Raw genomic sequence first — 17,493 nt, 5'->3', positions numbered from 1 at the left:
TGTGCTCGCGCACGCATGCATTTTCTCTCTCTCTCAAATAAATAAAATAATTAAGTTGTTAAAAAATGTTCTCTATCTAAAGCCCTTATAATGGCCTTTAAGACCGGTCCTATATGATCTGCTAAGCGCCAGCCTCTCCAAGTTCAGTGCGTATCATTATCTTACCTTCAATCTCCAGGCCCATGCCTACATGAGCGGACCTCATGCCAGTTCCTGATCTAGAGCAAGTCCATCCCTCTCCCCGGCACCCCTTAACTCCTTTATTCCCTCTTCTTGAAATCCCTCCTCATCCTCTGCAAGGCCGGCTCCCTTTTATCTTCAGGCCTCAACTTAAAAACCCCTCCTCAAAGAGAACTCTCCAGACTGCTCTCTGCTCTCTCTCGTTGGAGGGCCTTCCTCTCCTACCACGTCCTCGCCTACTGCCCTTGGCTTATTTTCTTCCTAGTTGATATCAAAATCTATCACTTCTTGATTCCTTTGGCTTCTTGTTTGTTTTTAGTATTATTTTGTTTTCTCCATTAAAAAGTAGTATTTTGTGTATACCGCATACAACTGAGATCTACTACGGAACATTTTATCCCTTGACTTTCTATTAGGAAAGGTCAAAGTTATTTGCAGGCGTTTCTGGTGCTCAGGCAACTGTCTAACCAAGTCCTATAAATAAAGTTAGAGTGCTACTAATTTTGCCCTAGTAACCAAAAGGACTCAAAGTTTTACCACAGTTAGAAACCATAAATAACATGCCTGCACCAATGGCTTTAGAAAAACAGTTTGAAATAATCGTAATATTAATATGAAAAAGCAGCTCCAATCTAACCAATTACTTTAAGGTAATCTGAACATCAACATTCCAAACTGCCTCTCTTCCAATACCATAAATTTATTCTGCTCAGCACAATAAAACAGCATCCCAATCCAAACTCCACTATAACCACACTTGCTGTAAACAAGTTAATTATCTAGAGTCTAGAATCATGCATCTGACACAGCAGCCACTAGTCATTATATGAATTTAATTTAGTTAATACTGAATTTTCAGTTCCTCAGTCACACTAGCCACATTTCAAGTGCTCAAGAACCATATGAGGCCAGTGGACAGGGCAGATATAAAACATTTCCAGTGCCAAAGAAAGTTCTATTGGACAGAGCTGTTTTAGAACATGGTAATAACTAGGAAGCAAATGGCTCCCTAAGTATCCAAAATACCAAAGTGTTCGTGTACTTTCATCAGCAGTAAAGCTCTGCCAGGTCTTCTCTCTCGATCTATTTATTTTTATTTTAGAAGTAAATTTCCGTCCTGGTTATCTGGCTACTTGCCCACTGAACATTTGAAAGGCAAATTAGGAAAAGGGAACTTGGAAGCAGTTAAGGACTAAGTACCAGAGGAAAGGGGACTATTATGTCAGAGGCAGCCACATCAGGAGCATGAGGGACCAAGAGAAAAAAAAACAAAAACCAGGTAAGATATCAAAATGCAAAATGGGACTATACGGTAAGGCCAAGCCAGCAGATGCTCCTGAAATACCATCCTTTAAGTCAGAAACAATAATTGATGTTGACAACTGTGTTAAAACCATTAAGAAAAGTGTCTACTATTATACTATGAAAAAGAAATATATAGTTACATAATACCTTTTACAAGGATTTATTTCCAAAATAACTTAAACATCTTGGTGCTCAGAGAAGGGAAAATCCTCTCAGGGAGCTGGAATACACCACTACCAGAAATAACTCATTCCTAAAATATTCTGCATAGTCAAATTCAACTCAGTTCAAGCAACATGAACGAATGTTAAGTTCAACCAATATGAACAAATGTTGTTTACAGAGCAGGGACAGATAGGAGAATAAGACAAGATCCTTCTGTTTAATGAATTATGTATGGTTCCTCCTTACAAACAGACACCATATAGCCTGGGCAGGGGGGAGAAAGTTCTTAAAATACTGCTAGGAAATACTCTACTACATATTTTTAAGAGATAAAAGAAAGGTTCAGAACAATGCATAGCACAATAACATTGAAAAGAAAAAATTGAGGAATTATACACAAAATGGTAAAACACCCATTGCCTCCAGGGGATAGGCACTGCGAGGGCTCAAGACCAGAATCAAGGAGCAACTTTTCACTATATGATTATTTTATACTTTTTAAAGAATCTATTTATTTATTTATTTATTTATTTGAGAGAGTGAGTGAGAGAGAGGGGAGAAGTGAACCTAAGCAGGGCAAAGGGGAAGAGGGAGAAACAAGAGAAAGCTCCACGCACATTAATAGCGTGCTCCCCTGATGACTATGATGGAAGTTATAAAAGAATCTTTAAATGTCTAGGCTGTAAGTCTAGGCCAAAAAGTCAACTAGTCTATTTCCCTAATGTACTGTCCCTAACCATTCCATACCAAAATGGCAGAAATACAACTTTAACTTAATTTCCGGATTCCAGTATGAAAAACAGTCAAATGTATATGTATGTATGTGTACACACACACACACACACACACACACACACACACGCAATTTTCATTGTCTATAAAATAGGGGTACTAATGCCGACATCACAGGGATACTGTCAGACTCAAATCAAACAGACTATGCTAACTAGTCTGTAATCAGAGCATTACATCTATCATTCCCATTGCCAATTACTGCTACTAGTAGTGGGAGTCACAAAACGAAGTTTACATGAAAGCAATTACAGGGAAACTCGGGTTTGGGATCCAAGGAAATCCATGAACTTGTCAAGCCCACCTCACCAACTTTCTTATCTCTTCACCTTTCAGAAAATACCGTATCAGGAGAACCTCAGATTTCTTTTCTAAAGTATTGGGAGGGAAGAGGGAGCTGAGTGGTTGTTAAGGGAAGAAAAAGAGGCACAGCAGTAGCAGGGTTAAAGCACTTAGGGAATGTGACACCTTGGGAGTACATAAACCTATTTTAGCATTTCACCAACGTCAGGAGGCAGCCCCACAATTTTTAGATGGATGTTAGCAATGCTTTACTTCTACAATGTATTCATTCAAAAGAAAACACCAAATACACGCACACAGCACTCAGAGTGGATGCCGGATCTAAGAAATAAGGAGAACAAGCAAGACTGCCTGATACAAAAAGACTTTCTGTAACCTGTGCGCTCAGGAGCGGGCAGTGCACGTAAAACAAAAAATGGCTTAATCTCATTCATGTTTACACTTTAAAATGATTTAACATCTCCAAAATATGGTTCAAAGTCTTAAAAAAGGCAAGTAACTCACTTCTTGAAGCCATTAGCCCGTCTTTGAAACCATTTCTGGGAACTACTTTCATGCCAGCCCACATCGTGCATGAGTCACATCTCACTGTGTGGCTCCACACGTTAGAGTTCACAAAATATTCCCTGGTCAAATAACTTTGAGGAATATGCTTTAAGCAATTCCACTATTAGCCAAATTTCAGCTTCTCATAATCTTCTAGGAGGATACTGAAATTAACAGATGCTTTTCACTAATTTCAAATACACTCGCAGGAGGAAAACAAGCTAGCCAGGGGTGTCAGAGATTAGGTGACAGGCAGACAGATGCCAAGAATTTGCCGCACGTTTTAAAGGGTTACAATCAAGATAACAGGAGTGTGAGAAACAAAGTCAGGCATCTTGAAGGTTTTTGTTCCGAGAAAGGCTGTCGGAGAATGTACTGCCTGCCAATTTACTTTGCATCCTCCTCTGAATGGCCATATCCAACCTGCTCTAATTACGTAGTACGATTTCTGGGGAATTCGAACTATTTTACCTTCCCTAGATGACACATTTATTTTATAATGCCTGTCTGTGAGTCTGGTGTATGACTGCGGGTTGGGGGTCTTCTGATCCAGCAGGAGAACTAAAAACATCGAAATAACATTACTTTCTGAGAAGGTAATCTATCTAATCTATGCCAGAGTGAACCAGACCATTCTCTCCCAGATTTAACTGATGGCTTCAATATCAAAGTTCTCCCAAAAGATAGTACATACTAAACTCTATAAACTTATTTTCAGGCTATGACTACACTTTTAATAACATAAATGAGTTCAGTGGGACTTACTTTAATCATTTCTGAAACACAGTTTATTTTTAGTAAATATAACAGTCCCCCACATGGGAAGCTACAACCATGCCAAACATTCTCTATGAGGAGATAAAATCCTATTTATAGACCTATCAGTTGCTCCTTGCTTAGGTTGTAACATAGTTTCCACTTTAAGCCTGATATGACCTCCCCTGACTTCTCTCCTCTCTAACGTTCTTTTCATCCTGAAGGTTCTCACGTTTATCTTTACCTTCACGGGGTACTTAAGTTAAGCTACCATGAAGCTGGGGAGAGGGGAGAAGGAGAGATGAATCTCCTTTCCCTACACCTCTCCCACTGGAGGGTTTAGGTAAGTTTCAGGACCCAAAATGGGAGAGAGAGGGGTTCTTCATTAGGTGAGCTTTTCGCAAGGGAACCCAATAAAGTATCTGACAACCAGCAAGAACTTGCTGGTTCTTGCTAAGCAAGTGAGGCGTGCTTCCGGCAAACGGGCCTCCTAAGGTCTTCAGCAGCGTATGACTTAGCTTAGAGTTCTCTACCTTTTAGAAACCCAACAAGAATAAATGTCAAGGTTTCTACAATAGAGAATACTGTTCTCAAAAGCTAACCAAGGAACCGAAAGAGAAATACAGAGATTGCTTAATTTTTTCATAAAACCTGTGATATCTGGGACCAAGCTGCTGTTGTGTCACACAAGCCTCCCGCACCTCCACGTTGCCACTTAAAATGCCGACTGCTGGGCCTCCTGCACCGATTCCAGAAGGGTAAGGGCCTTATCCTCATCCCGTGAGCCATGTTCGCTGCCTCCTTTCCCCAGGAGTGGCATGAACCATACCCCATCTTGCCCTGGCCCTGCCCCGCCCCACACCCTGGACGAGACTGTAAATGAACCCTGTCTTTACTATGCGGACAAACCCAAACCCCTGTGATCTCTGAGCCCCGGTAAAATGTGCCATCCCTGGTTCACTTATTTTTTCACAACCTTAAGCTTATAAATGCCTTTTGTTAATTCTGTGTTTATAGGTCTTATATCCTGAATGAGACTTCAAATTTGATTACGAGAGCCTCCAGGTCAGTGGTCATGTCTTACCCATCTCAGGATCACCGGTGTTATGCCAGGTGACTGGCATACAACAGGCACACAGTACCCGTTGTTGAAATATTTGTTAGGCTGATCCGGAAGGCAGGGACCACCTTGTAAAATATACTTCTCTTGCGTGAATGTCTCACCGCACACAACTCAAGCGAGCTGGGAGAGCCCAACAGAACTTTAACGGAAGTGAATCATAAGTGGGTCCTGAAAGGAGGGAGAAGCCTGAGGCCGAAGTAATTAATATCTAGCCGCCTTGCATTGTGGGTTCTTGTCCCCACTCCACGTGCTCAAAGACAAAGTAAACAGAGGATATACCAGATGCTGGAGCAAATGATAATATTTCCTTACTCCAAGAAAATTCAACCTGCTTTACTCTATCTACCTGTATATTACTCCTCTTCTAAGGCCCACCTCTTCCTGCCCACCCTAATTCTAAATGAAATTCCTAACTCTCCAGGATCTGATGATGAGTAGCTGTTTAGTATTTTCATTTATAACCAGAAGGGATGGATTTCAGTTTCAGTGAAAGTAATTCAAACTAAACATTAGTAAAAATTACCTGATTGTAAAAGTTGGCAAAGACCAGAAAATAACACCTCTCTTGAAAATTTGTTTTCAACTCTGATGTTTATCATGTAACATGGTACTTCCCTTTTTAAAGGAAGACATAGATTTTCTGGGGTGATCAGAGCTGAGGCATGGCCACAGATGCTTAAATGAACTCTCAAGATCATTTTTTGGAGGCAGCATGGTACTAAAGAAAGAACCTGGTTTTGGAAGTGGCATCAAATTGCCAAATCACCACTCACAGGCTCTGACCTTGAGCAAGGACTCTAACCTAACCTCTTTCAATAGCTATTTCTTCGTCTATAAATGCAGGGCTGTTATGAAAATCAGAAATAATGTACATACAAAACTTAGGTTAGTGCCTGTCTAAATAATTGTAATTGTTCATTGATCTGTTTATTGTCATTTCTTCTCAGCCCACGAAAAAAGGACAGTAAATGCCTCCTTGGCAAATCTGACATGTTAGGGCCACTACTATAATTTCTTTTAAATTGGTAGCAACAGAATATCGATGAGAACTCACCTAAAGAGAGCTATTTTCTCTGTGACTTTTAAAGGAAAACCTGCAGGGAGAGAAACACAAAGTGTTCCACTGGGCAAGATGTCCCTGTTATAACAGATGGCTAGGAGAATTTACGGGGACTATCATGAAAAACAAAGCTCTTCCAAAGGGGGAGCTTCTAACATGGGGCGGGGTGGGGGTGGGGAGACAGATGTCAGGGGTTCCTGGTAGAAGTAAAGCCAATACTGCAGGATCTATGTCACAGAAAAGCTTCAAGTAAAGGATGTGGGGTTTTTTGGTTCTTTTACTTTTTTTACTCTCTTCAAAATTGCACCCGTCCCTTAAATCAGAAATACTTTCCCGACAACCATAAACCCCAGCCACAGAGGAAAAGGAAATACCTGCCTGTGCATGAGGGAGGGGGCATGCGTAGGGAACGTAGGGGGCAGGAGATGGTGGCTAGAAAGGACGCGCACTTCTCTATGGAGGGAACGGGAGAATGGGGGGCTGCGCCATCTTCCTTCATGACTCAGGAGATGACAAGACTGTCGAAGTCACTCGGGTCGTGTTAGGGACAGGGCTGTGAAGGGGAAGACAGCCATGTTTGGGCTTCCACAGGACAGGATTAAAAGCCACTAAGGAGTTAAAGCTTTCAGAGCACGAGAATGAAAATGCTGGAAGGACTTCTAGGGCTTTTTTAGCCAGCCCAGTGGAATGGAAGAAAGCCTGGGCTTTAGAGCCAGATGGGCCTTCGTAGCTTTGACCTTGGGCAAGTCGGACAGCCTCCCCAGCCTTCACTCTTCTCATCTAGAAAATCGGGTGAATGGCATGTGCCCTGCAGACGGCAAAGTGTAAAATGCAAACTGCTTCAGAAGAGGCACGCGGTGTAGGCTGCACGTCTGTCCGCACACCTCAGGACAGCCACACGTGAAACACCGGTGGCTGGCATAGATCGCTGTGTCACATATGTTTGCTCTCCCCCTTTCCTTTCCACTCAACTTAGCAGAAAGGCAATCAAGTCCAAGTAGGGAAAGTAACTTTCCCAAGGTTACACCGCTGGTTACTGGCAGCATTAAGGCTTAAAATCAGCTTCTGCAAGCTCAGTGCATTGCACCTTGCCTCATTAGGAACATTCCCTTGAGGGCACAAGCAAGCTTAGCCTAACATCATACGGGCTCAGAGAGCCCACGTGAACTAGGGAACAAGCTAACTGCAAGGTCAGCAGCTCCCCGTGATTCAGACACCCAAGAGTTAAGTGCTCAGCCTCCGCCAAGGCTCCAGAGAGCCTGGGCTGGGCAGACTCCTATGGGAGGAGGCCAGGGAGGCACTGAAATCCACTCCTTGCTGTGATTGGTCGGCTTCCCAAGGGGTGGGGAAGAATGTCACCCGATCCCCACGGGTAAACAAGAGCAGGAGCATCTGCTCAGGTTTTCAACTAAATCTGTAAAATATTTCTGAACACTTGACCACCAAACTCAGAAGACTGTAACCTCTGACCTTCATGAACAACAGAGCACTTGTTCTTTAATGACCAGATTCTTAGTAATACAATCTGGAGGAGCGAGCCAGTGCAAAAAGGCAGTTTTAATATTGGTCTAGCACAAAATTAGTAAGGAACGTTCCTGCTCTAGGTGCTTGAAATCAACACCGCCACCATCCTGCCTGCCCCCTGGCCCTTGCAGCGGGGAACCAGCCTGCTGGCCTCCACTGTACCATTTTTCTCCAAGTCTGCCATTCCAAAAACATGACGAGACTACACAAGCACATTCCCTCCCCCTGAATTTCTCTCCATCCTCTTCAGGAGGCAGCCCTCCTTTTAAAAAAGGATATCTTATTGCAAGATGCAACCTCTCTGTAATTATGTTAGCACACATGTGCAGGGCAGAGAGAAGGGAGGGTTGGGGGAGAGAGAAACCCAATACCTTGCCAAATCCACTGGGAAGTCTGCCCAAGTTATTAATCTAGGACGGGGCCACTTAACTGAATTGGTTGAGGCAATGCCCTTCAATCTTGGCTATATTCTTTCCCCCAGGGAAGAGTGCAGGAAGGGCCTGTCTCCTCAAAACCTTACAGCCCCAACAACTCTTGTTTCCTCAGAAGTTTCTCTCTCATTTCAAGGGTATACCAAAATATTTCAGTTTTGAGCAGGAAGTCAGAGAGCCAGTCCTATCCCCAAGACTCCACGGGGACTCCACAGGACTGGTCACTGCAGAGCCACCAAAACCTGCATTCCCTGTATTCCTACACACAGCCACAAGTCACCAGCTCAATTCTAAACTCCCAGTAACTGAAATGGGGGTCAGGGAGCAAGAGGGTGGGTCAAAATAAAATCAAAAAGGTCTCCTAATAAAGGATGGAAACAGGAGACCCTTGAAGAAATAAGTCAGCCCAGGCACCAATACAAGCCTGCCTCAGTGTGAGCCCAGGAACCAGGGCAAGGCCCACCCCAAACAATCCAGAATGGCCAGGCAGACCCATCCCTCAGGAAAGGTGCAGACTAGGAATGACCTGACCCACGGTGGACTCAAAGAGCAAAGACTCCTCAACACGCGGCCAAAACAAATCAGCTTCAGGAAGTAACAGAGGCTCCTTATGGCTCCCTTTTGTTTCTGCTCTATAATCCCAAAGCCAAATCCAATCCAAACTATGCTACGAGTGCCCTTTGCTAACACAGATGTCTCATTTCTAAGTCCCAGGGAACATAAGTGACTCAGCTCTCTTTTTCAGGAATGCTCAGCAAATTAACTACTCAAGGAGACGCCACGTGGTTATTAAAAACAGGCTCCATTGTCAGGCAGGCCCAGGTTCAAATACCTATTCCACCGCTTTCCAGCTCTGTGACCTAAACCTCTTCAGAGCTCAGTGCCTTCATCTGCCAGACTGGGCTTTCACCACCTACCGCAGAGGGAAGGCTGCTAAGAATGGTTGGGAACTGGGGCGGGGCGGGGGGGGGGGTGGTACTGCACACAGGATTGGCTGCACCGTCAGCATTCAATAAATAGTAGCCATCACTATAAATTATTCCTGAAGACCATAAAGCAACTTCTATGAAGAAGTAACAGCGCCAAATGACAAGTGTATTAGCGTCCCTGCACCTTTACCCCGCCCGCACCACCGGAGACTGGTAAACAGCACCAAGATGCCAAAGGCTATTTAACGACCATCTACTGCGCAACGTGCCAGGCGCTGGGGTCTTGAAGAGCGAAGGACACCACCTATCCCTGCACAGCAGTTCAGGCTGGTGAGGGAAAACAGGACAGACAGGACACGATGGGGACGAAGGGAAGTACTGCCCAGAGCTTGCGTTCCTCTAAGAATGGGCTGCTTTTAAGGCTGTTGCCAGCAGTTGGGGTCACGCTGCAGAAATCTGTCCGCGTCACAGGGCAGGGGTGCCGGAACGTGAGGCGCACGCGGAGCTCCATGCGCCAACCAAGAGCGAGGGGAAGGAGAGCAGGGCCATGCACTGGGGGAGAAGAACCGTGGGTCAGTTCTCTTCACGACACACCAGGGAAAAAATGACTCAGAGCATGGAGCTGGCAGCCACGAGCCAGCACCTTCAGACAGACACGACAAGATGACTGCTTGTTGGGCTTGGTGCGGCAGCACATACATTTTTTTAGCAAATAGACACAGGGGCTCTTGAAAAATGACAATCCTATCATCACAAACATGACTTGTCACTGCAGAGCTGCGTCGGGGAGGGCCAGAAGGGGCTGCGTTCCATCAGCCAGCGGCACCCAAACTCACAATCCAGTGCTCTTGCTCTTTCTTACTTGACAAATTTTCATCCTCACAATCCCAATCTGTCAAGCTGTCTCTCTCTCTCTTACACACACACACACACACACACACACACACACACCCGTAAAATGTGCACTGCTGATGGACCAGGGCAGGGCTAGGCCACTCCTTGGTCATGACAGCACACGGCCATCAGGAAACTGCGCCATGTGAAGGGGAAAGGCACCAGCCTGAGAACAAAGGTTCTGTACCACAGACCCAGCTCTGCCACCAGCCAGAGCTCTAAGCCCATGGGACCACAGCCTTGTGTAGTCAACTTCTCTGAGACTCGGTTTCCCCGACAGCAGAACAGAGCGATGCGAGGACACCCAGCTCTGACATTCAAGGGGACTGAGGGCCAAGCCGATGCTCCCTACCCTGCCTGCACTTGTGTTCCCGTGTCATGGCAGACAGGCCACAGGAGAGCTGGGGTATGACAATGTACTCTCAAGCAATGACAGTTTCCTCTCTCAACTAGACTGGAAGTTCAGGCAGAGGAGAAAGCCGGCTACAACCTTTCTGGAACACAAACGACAAGGTTTTGGGATTTACAGTCCTGGCCCCTGAAGTCCCGTCAGGACTCTCTGTTCCCTGATCAGTAAGGCGGGAAAGAAGGCAATGGAAAGCGACGGGACAACGGCGAAGTCACCTGGCACCTGCGAGGGCACGTGGTTTGCCGGCACACAGAGCCCGCCAGAGAGGATGCTGAGAAGGACACACAGGAATGGCAGTTGCTATTTCTGGCCAATAGATCAGGACCTGGACTCCGTGTGTACTCTCCACCGGACAAATCGTGTGGTCAGAAATAATCTTGCAACTGCCAGCACTCAGCAAACCGGCAGCTCTTGAGAGAGGGCTCTCTGGAGACGCGGAGCTGCCGCAACCGAGGGACATGTACCCAGATTAGATCGGCGAAGGCCTCTCGGGTTCCACAGGAGGCATTGTAGGGAGCAGGGGCACGGGCTGGCGCAGAGAGCAACACAATGAGCTCCCGAGCGCTGCACGTGCTCAGGTCAGAAGAGCCGCCGCCCTGCCACCATCGACTCCAGGAGCTGCCAGGCATCCATGTACCTGTGCCTCCGCTCACAGTTCCTCTAGAGCGCCAGACAGCCTGGCTTTGCAGGGCAGCCGCCCATTCCCTTCATTTTCTATTAGGAGGAAGAATTCTCATTTTCTTTCCCGTTCTCTTTACCTTTCCCTTCCCAACATAAAAGCGTGAATCAGAAGTGGGGTGTGCACCCCAAGGGATGTTATCTAACAACAGCAAAGAAGGAAGTACTACTGGCACGTGGCGCATGTGGGGGCAGCCTGAACACACGCTAAGTGAAAGAAGCCGGACACAAACGGGTCACGTATCACAAGGTCCATTTTCTAGGAAGTATCCAGATCGGGCAAATCAGCGGAGACAGAAACTAGACTAGTGGCCGCCTACAGCGTGAAGCAGAAGGGCCTAAAGGAACTGGGAAATGAGGACTTGGGGTCCATAGTTTTGGGTTTTTTTTTTTTTTGGAATGACGAGAATGTTCTGCAGTTGACCGTGGTGACGGCTGAACAACTGTGACTATACTAAAGCCACAGAACTGTATACTTTAAATGGATGAATTGCATAGTATCGAATTACATTCAACAAAGCCGTTTTAAAATGCCTCGAAGGAATTACAACTTCCTCGGGAAGGGAAATGTGATGGGGGAGACGGGCTCCCGGGCCGTCCCTGGTCTCCACATGCCTGCCCTCGTCCTTCCGGTCAACTGCTCATGTTGCTATTCCATGCCGCGCTCCGCTGCTCGGCCGACCCCTTTCCCAAGATAACTGGGCCGGAGGGCAGCTTTGCTTGGGTCTCAAAGTCTACCCCTGCTCTGTCTTGCCTTTCGTGTCCCTTCTTCCACATCTCGTTTCTCTGTCCCCACAGACATTGTAAAATCGCCCCACCACATGAGCCACACGAGCAGTGGCTCATGACCTACAGTGCCATGGGAAGGAATGAAGGTAAATGACACTAAAGCAGCACAGGTTTGGGAGTTGCAACATATCTGGGTTCCAAAGTACTTGTCGAGTGACTCTGCCCACTCTCAGTTGCCACTTCTGTAAAATGGTCAAAACACTACCTGGCGCGTCTAGTGCACGCAGTTACTATCAAAGCTAAATGGGAAGCTCTATGTAAGTGATTAATATGCTGCCTGGCACCCAGAAGGTACTCAATGAATAATAACTTATTTACAGAAGCCGTGTGTGCCCGCTGTTTCCTGTTGTCATCCAGCACATCAGCCTCGGTGCCCAAAAGGCAATAATAAAAAGCAGGCCATTGATGTGCCCCGAAGTTAAATATATTTAAGGCCATTTTTATTTTATGCTTTTGGTCTCCTGTATTTTCTCAACTTTCTTCAAAGAACATGTATTACTTTTAAAAAAATGATTTTAGGGGCACCTGGGTGGCTCAGTCAGTTAAGCATCCGCCTTCAGCTCAGGTCATGATACCGGGATCCTGGGATCCAGCCTTATATCAGGCTCCCTGCTCAGCAAGGAGCCTGCTTCTCCCTCTCCTTCTGCCTGCTGTTGCCCCTACTTGTGCTTTCTCTGTCAAATAAATAAATGAAATCTTAAAAAAACATTTTTTAAATTAAAAGATTTCAGGGAGGTGGCGCCTGGGTGGCTCAGTGGGTTAAAGCCTCTGCCTTCGGCTCAGGTCATGATCCCAGGGTCCTGGGATCGAGCCCCGCATCGGGCTCTCTGCTCAGCAGGGAGCCTGCTTCCTCCTCTCTCTCTCTCTCTGCCTGCCTCTCTGCCTACTTGTGATCTCTGTCTGTCAAATAAATAAATAAAATCTTAAAAAAAAAAAAAGATTTCAGGGATTTTTTTCTTTTAATGAATTTAAATAGGGGCATCTGGGTGGCTCAATCGGTTAAGCATCTGACACTGGTATTAGCTCAGGTCCTGATCTCAGTGTCTTGAGTTCAAGTCCCGCACTGGGCTCCACCCTGGGCATGGAGCCTCCTTTAAATAATAATAATGATAATAAAATAAGATATCTGACTTCGGTGTGGGACAAAACGTCTGAGAATGTGGGCACAGACCAAACAAACTGCAAGAGACAGTCGCACGGTGAGTCCAGCACCGTGAGTCCACTGCATGTTGCCCGGTGCCTGCCTGGGGAGCCAGGCGCAGCCTTCCGATGTCACAGAGCACTTGCTTTGCTCTGGGTGCCCTCTGTTGACAAAAACAGATATAGCCACTTGCTCCGGGGCTCTCTCCCTTTTCTCCTCCAACCCCAGGAGAGCCTAAACTCCTCTGAGTGTAGCTCAGACTTGAGGACAGGGCTTCCAGTTGCAAAATTTTCCTAAGCCTACTATATAATCAGGACAGCCCTTTTCTTCTTCTGATTTCCCAAGTCCCCCCTCATTTTGTAACCAAAGCTTATCACCAAACAGGTGAGCTTTCTCGCAGGCTGGCAGAACACGAAGTGAGCGGCCTTTACGAGAACGTATGTGGAACTTCAATCATGGCTGCCGTTCACTTCAGAAATGGCTCCAGCATCAGCACAGCAAGAATAAACTGCTATTGTAAATAGTCCCCAACACAATGTGAAACCCAATAAATGTGAAAGAATTTAAAAAAAAAAAAAAACCACTAACTGGTGAAGTACTTAAGAGCGTCTATAGATGAAAACTGTTTAACAGCACCATTCCAGACAACTAAGAACTAAGAACAGAATAAAAGCACGTCAGAGTTGCCAGGATCTCAAATATTATCATCTCGAACTTCCTTATTTCTAGGAGGAAACTGAAGGGCCCAAAGAAGCAAAGTGACATATGCAAAGTCAAAATTAGTGAAAAAGCCAAGTTTCCTGACTCCCTCATGACGCATGGTCTCTCCACTACACTATACAGTCTTTACTCAGAAACTTCTTCATGTAAGCATTACCCAGGACAAGGACAGCTGAATTTAACCACTTCACAGAGGGTAAAGAACCTAAAACATGTAATAATTCTTGAAAGGAAATAGAGAAAAACAAATCCTTTTTCTACTGTGAGATGAAGCCTTTTATAATATCACTACTTTCTTAATAGAAATCATTTTTTAAATTAAACTACTCTTCACAGGGTTAAAAACCACACTGTCAACAAGCAATATCTAAATAAGGAGTCAGCAAGCTATGGTCTACGGACCAGATCCAGCTCATCACTTGCTTTTGTACAACCTGCACATGGACCATGAGCTGAGATGGTTTTTACATTTTTTTTAAATGGTTGGGGGAAAAAATCCAGAGAAGCTTATTTCATGACATGTGGAAATTCCATGAAATTCAGTGCCCTCAAATAAAGTTTTATTAGAACACAGCCACGGCCATTCATCCCCATGCTATCTACAGCTGCTCACACACCACAGCAGCAGAGCTGAACAGCTGCGACAGAGGCCCGATGGCCCCCAAAGCCCAAAATATCTGCACACCGATCCTTTGCAAAACGTGTCTGTCCATTCCTGTTCTCAACGATTGATAAAAGTGATGTGTGAACCTTCAGTCAAGTGCAAAGTACAGCGCTGTAAGTTCTGGGAGCGCAGCCTCAGTGACAAGCTCCCCACTCTCTCCAGCAGGAGCCCCGCACATGCTGAGCAGCCGACCTCGACCTCCTGATAGGCTGATGGCTCCTTCAGAGAAGCCCAGCGGCCACCGAGCTAGGCTCCAGCATGCTTGTTGGTCAACATGCATCAGCAATCCTACAGAAGCACGCCCACTTTACAAACGAGCACCCGAAAGTGAGGGGGAAACATCAGGCAGTAACTAAAACTCAGAGCTCAGGTCTGCTTGACACTAAGGTTCTTTGATTATTCCGCAGTGGTCTCCAAAGAGTGTTCCAATCAGCTGAGGGGGCTTCAGGGTCAAAAGGATGCTCAGAGGGTGAGGCTCCAAGTCCTCCAAACAAATCTTTGCTACCAGGACTGCCGCACTCACATTTTTCATAGATTGCGTCCACCGACTTCATTAGAAAAAGAAGGTACTGCTATGGAGTTTAGTCTGGAGGGCAGTGTGCCTCTTCAAAAAAAGCTATGTTCTTCTCCCTGTGCCACTTATTACCACCCTTGGAAAATCTCTCACAAAGCTGGACATCGAATTTCCTCATCTGCCAAAGGAGATTAAAACGCTGCCCTCCCCCGACCCTTGCCCACATGTAGATCTCAATGGGGCTCACCAAGATCGAATGAAAATGGACAGGAAAGTGATCTGTAAACTCCACAGGACTAGAGGAATATAATACAGAATTATTACCCCCTCAGTGTAGGCTGGGGAGGGGAACCAGAAAGGAAATAACATTCACTACCAACTAAAGAAAAATCAAACATGCAAGTAAGATGTAAAAAAACACACACACATGGGGTGCCTGGGTGGCTCAGTGGGTTAAAGTCTCTGCCTTTGGCTCAGGTCATGATCCCAGGGTCCTGGGATCGAGCCCCACATCGGGCTCTCTGCTCAGCAGGGAGCCTGCTTCCCCCTCTCTCTCTCTGCCTGCCTCTCTGGCTACTTGTGATCTCTGTCTGTCAAATAAATGAATAAAATCTTTAAAACACACACAAACATTTTTTTTTTAAGATTTTACTCATTTATTTGAGAGCAAGCAAGAAAGGCCACAGATTACAGAGGGAGAGGGAGAAGCAGACTCCCCGCTGAGCAGGAAGCCTGACGCAGGACTGGATCCCAGGTACTGAAGGCAGACACTTAACCCACTGAGCCATCCAGGCACCCCAGAACACATATTTAATTAAAAGTAAATAAGGAGGGGCTCCTGGGTGGCTCAGTCATTAAGTGTCTGCCTTCGGCTCAAGTCATGATCCCCAGGTCCTAGGACTGAGACCCACACCGGGCTCCCTGCTCGGTGGAAAGCCTGCTTTCCTCTCCCACCCCCCTGCTTATGTTCTTGCTCTCATTGTCTCTTTCTGTGTCAAATAAATAAAATCTTGAAAAAAAAAAACAAAAAAGTAAATAAGGAAAAGACATGTGCTCTTTTGGTAGAAGTATCATCAACGTTCCAATCTAACATTCAGATTTAAAACTCAAATTTTAGGGGGCACCTGGGTGGCTCAGTCAGTTGGGTGTCTGCTTTTGGTTTGTGTCCTGATCCCATGGAGCCCGACACTGGGCTCTCTGCTCAGTGGGGAGCCTGCTTCTCCCTTTCCCCCCTGCTTGTGCTCTCCCGTGTGCGCTCTCTCTCAAATAAATAAATAAATAAAATGACAACAACAACAAAAAACCTTCAGGGGTGCCTGGGCGGCTTAGTCGGTTAGGCATATGACTCTTTGATTTCAACTCAGGTCATGATCTCAGGGTTGTGAGATCAAACTGGTGCCTTTAAGTTTCCCTCTCTCCCTCTCCCCCAACTTATAAAAACTAAAACTAAAAATAAAACCCAACTTCACTAATTATTAGCTACACAGTCTTGGGCAATGACTTAAATCTCTTTGAGCCTTGGTTTCCTCACCTGCAAAGGGGAGGAATAAAATAATACTTGCTAAATCCTTGATACAGGATTTGGCACATAATCAGTGTTCAACACACGTTAGCTCTCTTTTTCGTTTTCTCTCTTTTAGACTCCTACTTGCGAGTCTAAAATTTAGACACAACCATTAAAATGAGTGCATGAGCTCCCTACACCAATGACAAAATAACAGAATTAAGGAGCTAGAAGCATCTTTAGCTTAGATGATTCTAGGATCCACATGATACCCCAAAGCTTCTGAGAGCACAGGCTAAAGACGCTCTAAGGAACAATGAAAGATCCTAATAATAGGAGATACACAGGCAGGCCCTTGTTGAAAAGTTCTACTAATTCAATAAGGATGTTTATTGAGTGGTTTAAGAGCCTTGTGTGGCTCCACAAAATGGCAGATTTACATTTAATATCCACTTGACAAAACCCATTAAACTTGTGAGGGCACTCTCTCTTGCTGAAGATCAGATATCAACCTTCTTAAGTATTAATTTTTTATATAGTTCTGGCAAGGCAAGAGCAAAAAACCCAATGAAAGCCTGAACAAAGATTTTTTTTTTTTTTAAATCTTCCACAGGAAGAAATCCCCACAGAGTAGTCTCCGTATTTCAAAAAGGCTAGAGATAAGTTTACTTTTTAATTGATCCCTTTACCAAATTCTTACTGAGTACTTACTCTGAGCAAAGTATTTAAGAACATCAAGAAGTATGATAGGATCCTTGCTCTCACAGAACAGTATGGGCCAACATAAAATAATATGCAGTGATAAAGTGCCATTATAAAGTGGAAATTCTGTGCCTTGGGAGTTCAGGCAAGACTTCCTGAAACAGACAGCATCTGAAGTGGGATTTAAATGATGGTAAGGATGGCCAGTATCTAAACATGCAAAAGACCATAAAAAAGAAATTAGAATTAAAACCCTTATCTGATTTCAAAACTATACCACCCCAACCTATAGTGTGGCTAGAACACAAAGAACAAGACACAGAAGGATAAAGACTGGGGCCATACCACGGATGTCCCAGAGTAG

At 45.2% G+C, this 17,493-nt stretch overlaps 1 protein-coding gene across 38 annotated transcripts in view; it reads right to left on the bottom strand.

Moving 5' to 3' along the window:
* The window catches only part of RBFOX2 (RNA binding fox-1 homolog 2), a 274,726-nt gene that overhangs the window by 156,669 nt on the left and 100,564 nt on the right, over positions 1–17,493 (bottom strand). The gene's annotated exons all lie outside the window — the stretch shown is intronic.

The sequence above is a fragment of the Mustela nivalis genome (assembly GCF_964662115.1).
Source record: "Mustela nivalis genome assembly, chromosome: 7".
NCBI lineage: Eukaryota > Metazoa > Chordata > Mammalia > Carnivora > Mustelidae > Mustela > Mustela nivalis.
This window is presented reverse-complemented; position numbering and strand designations above follow the sequence as displayed.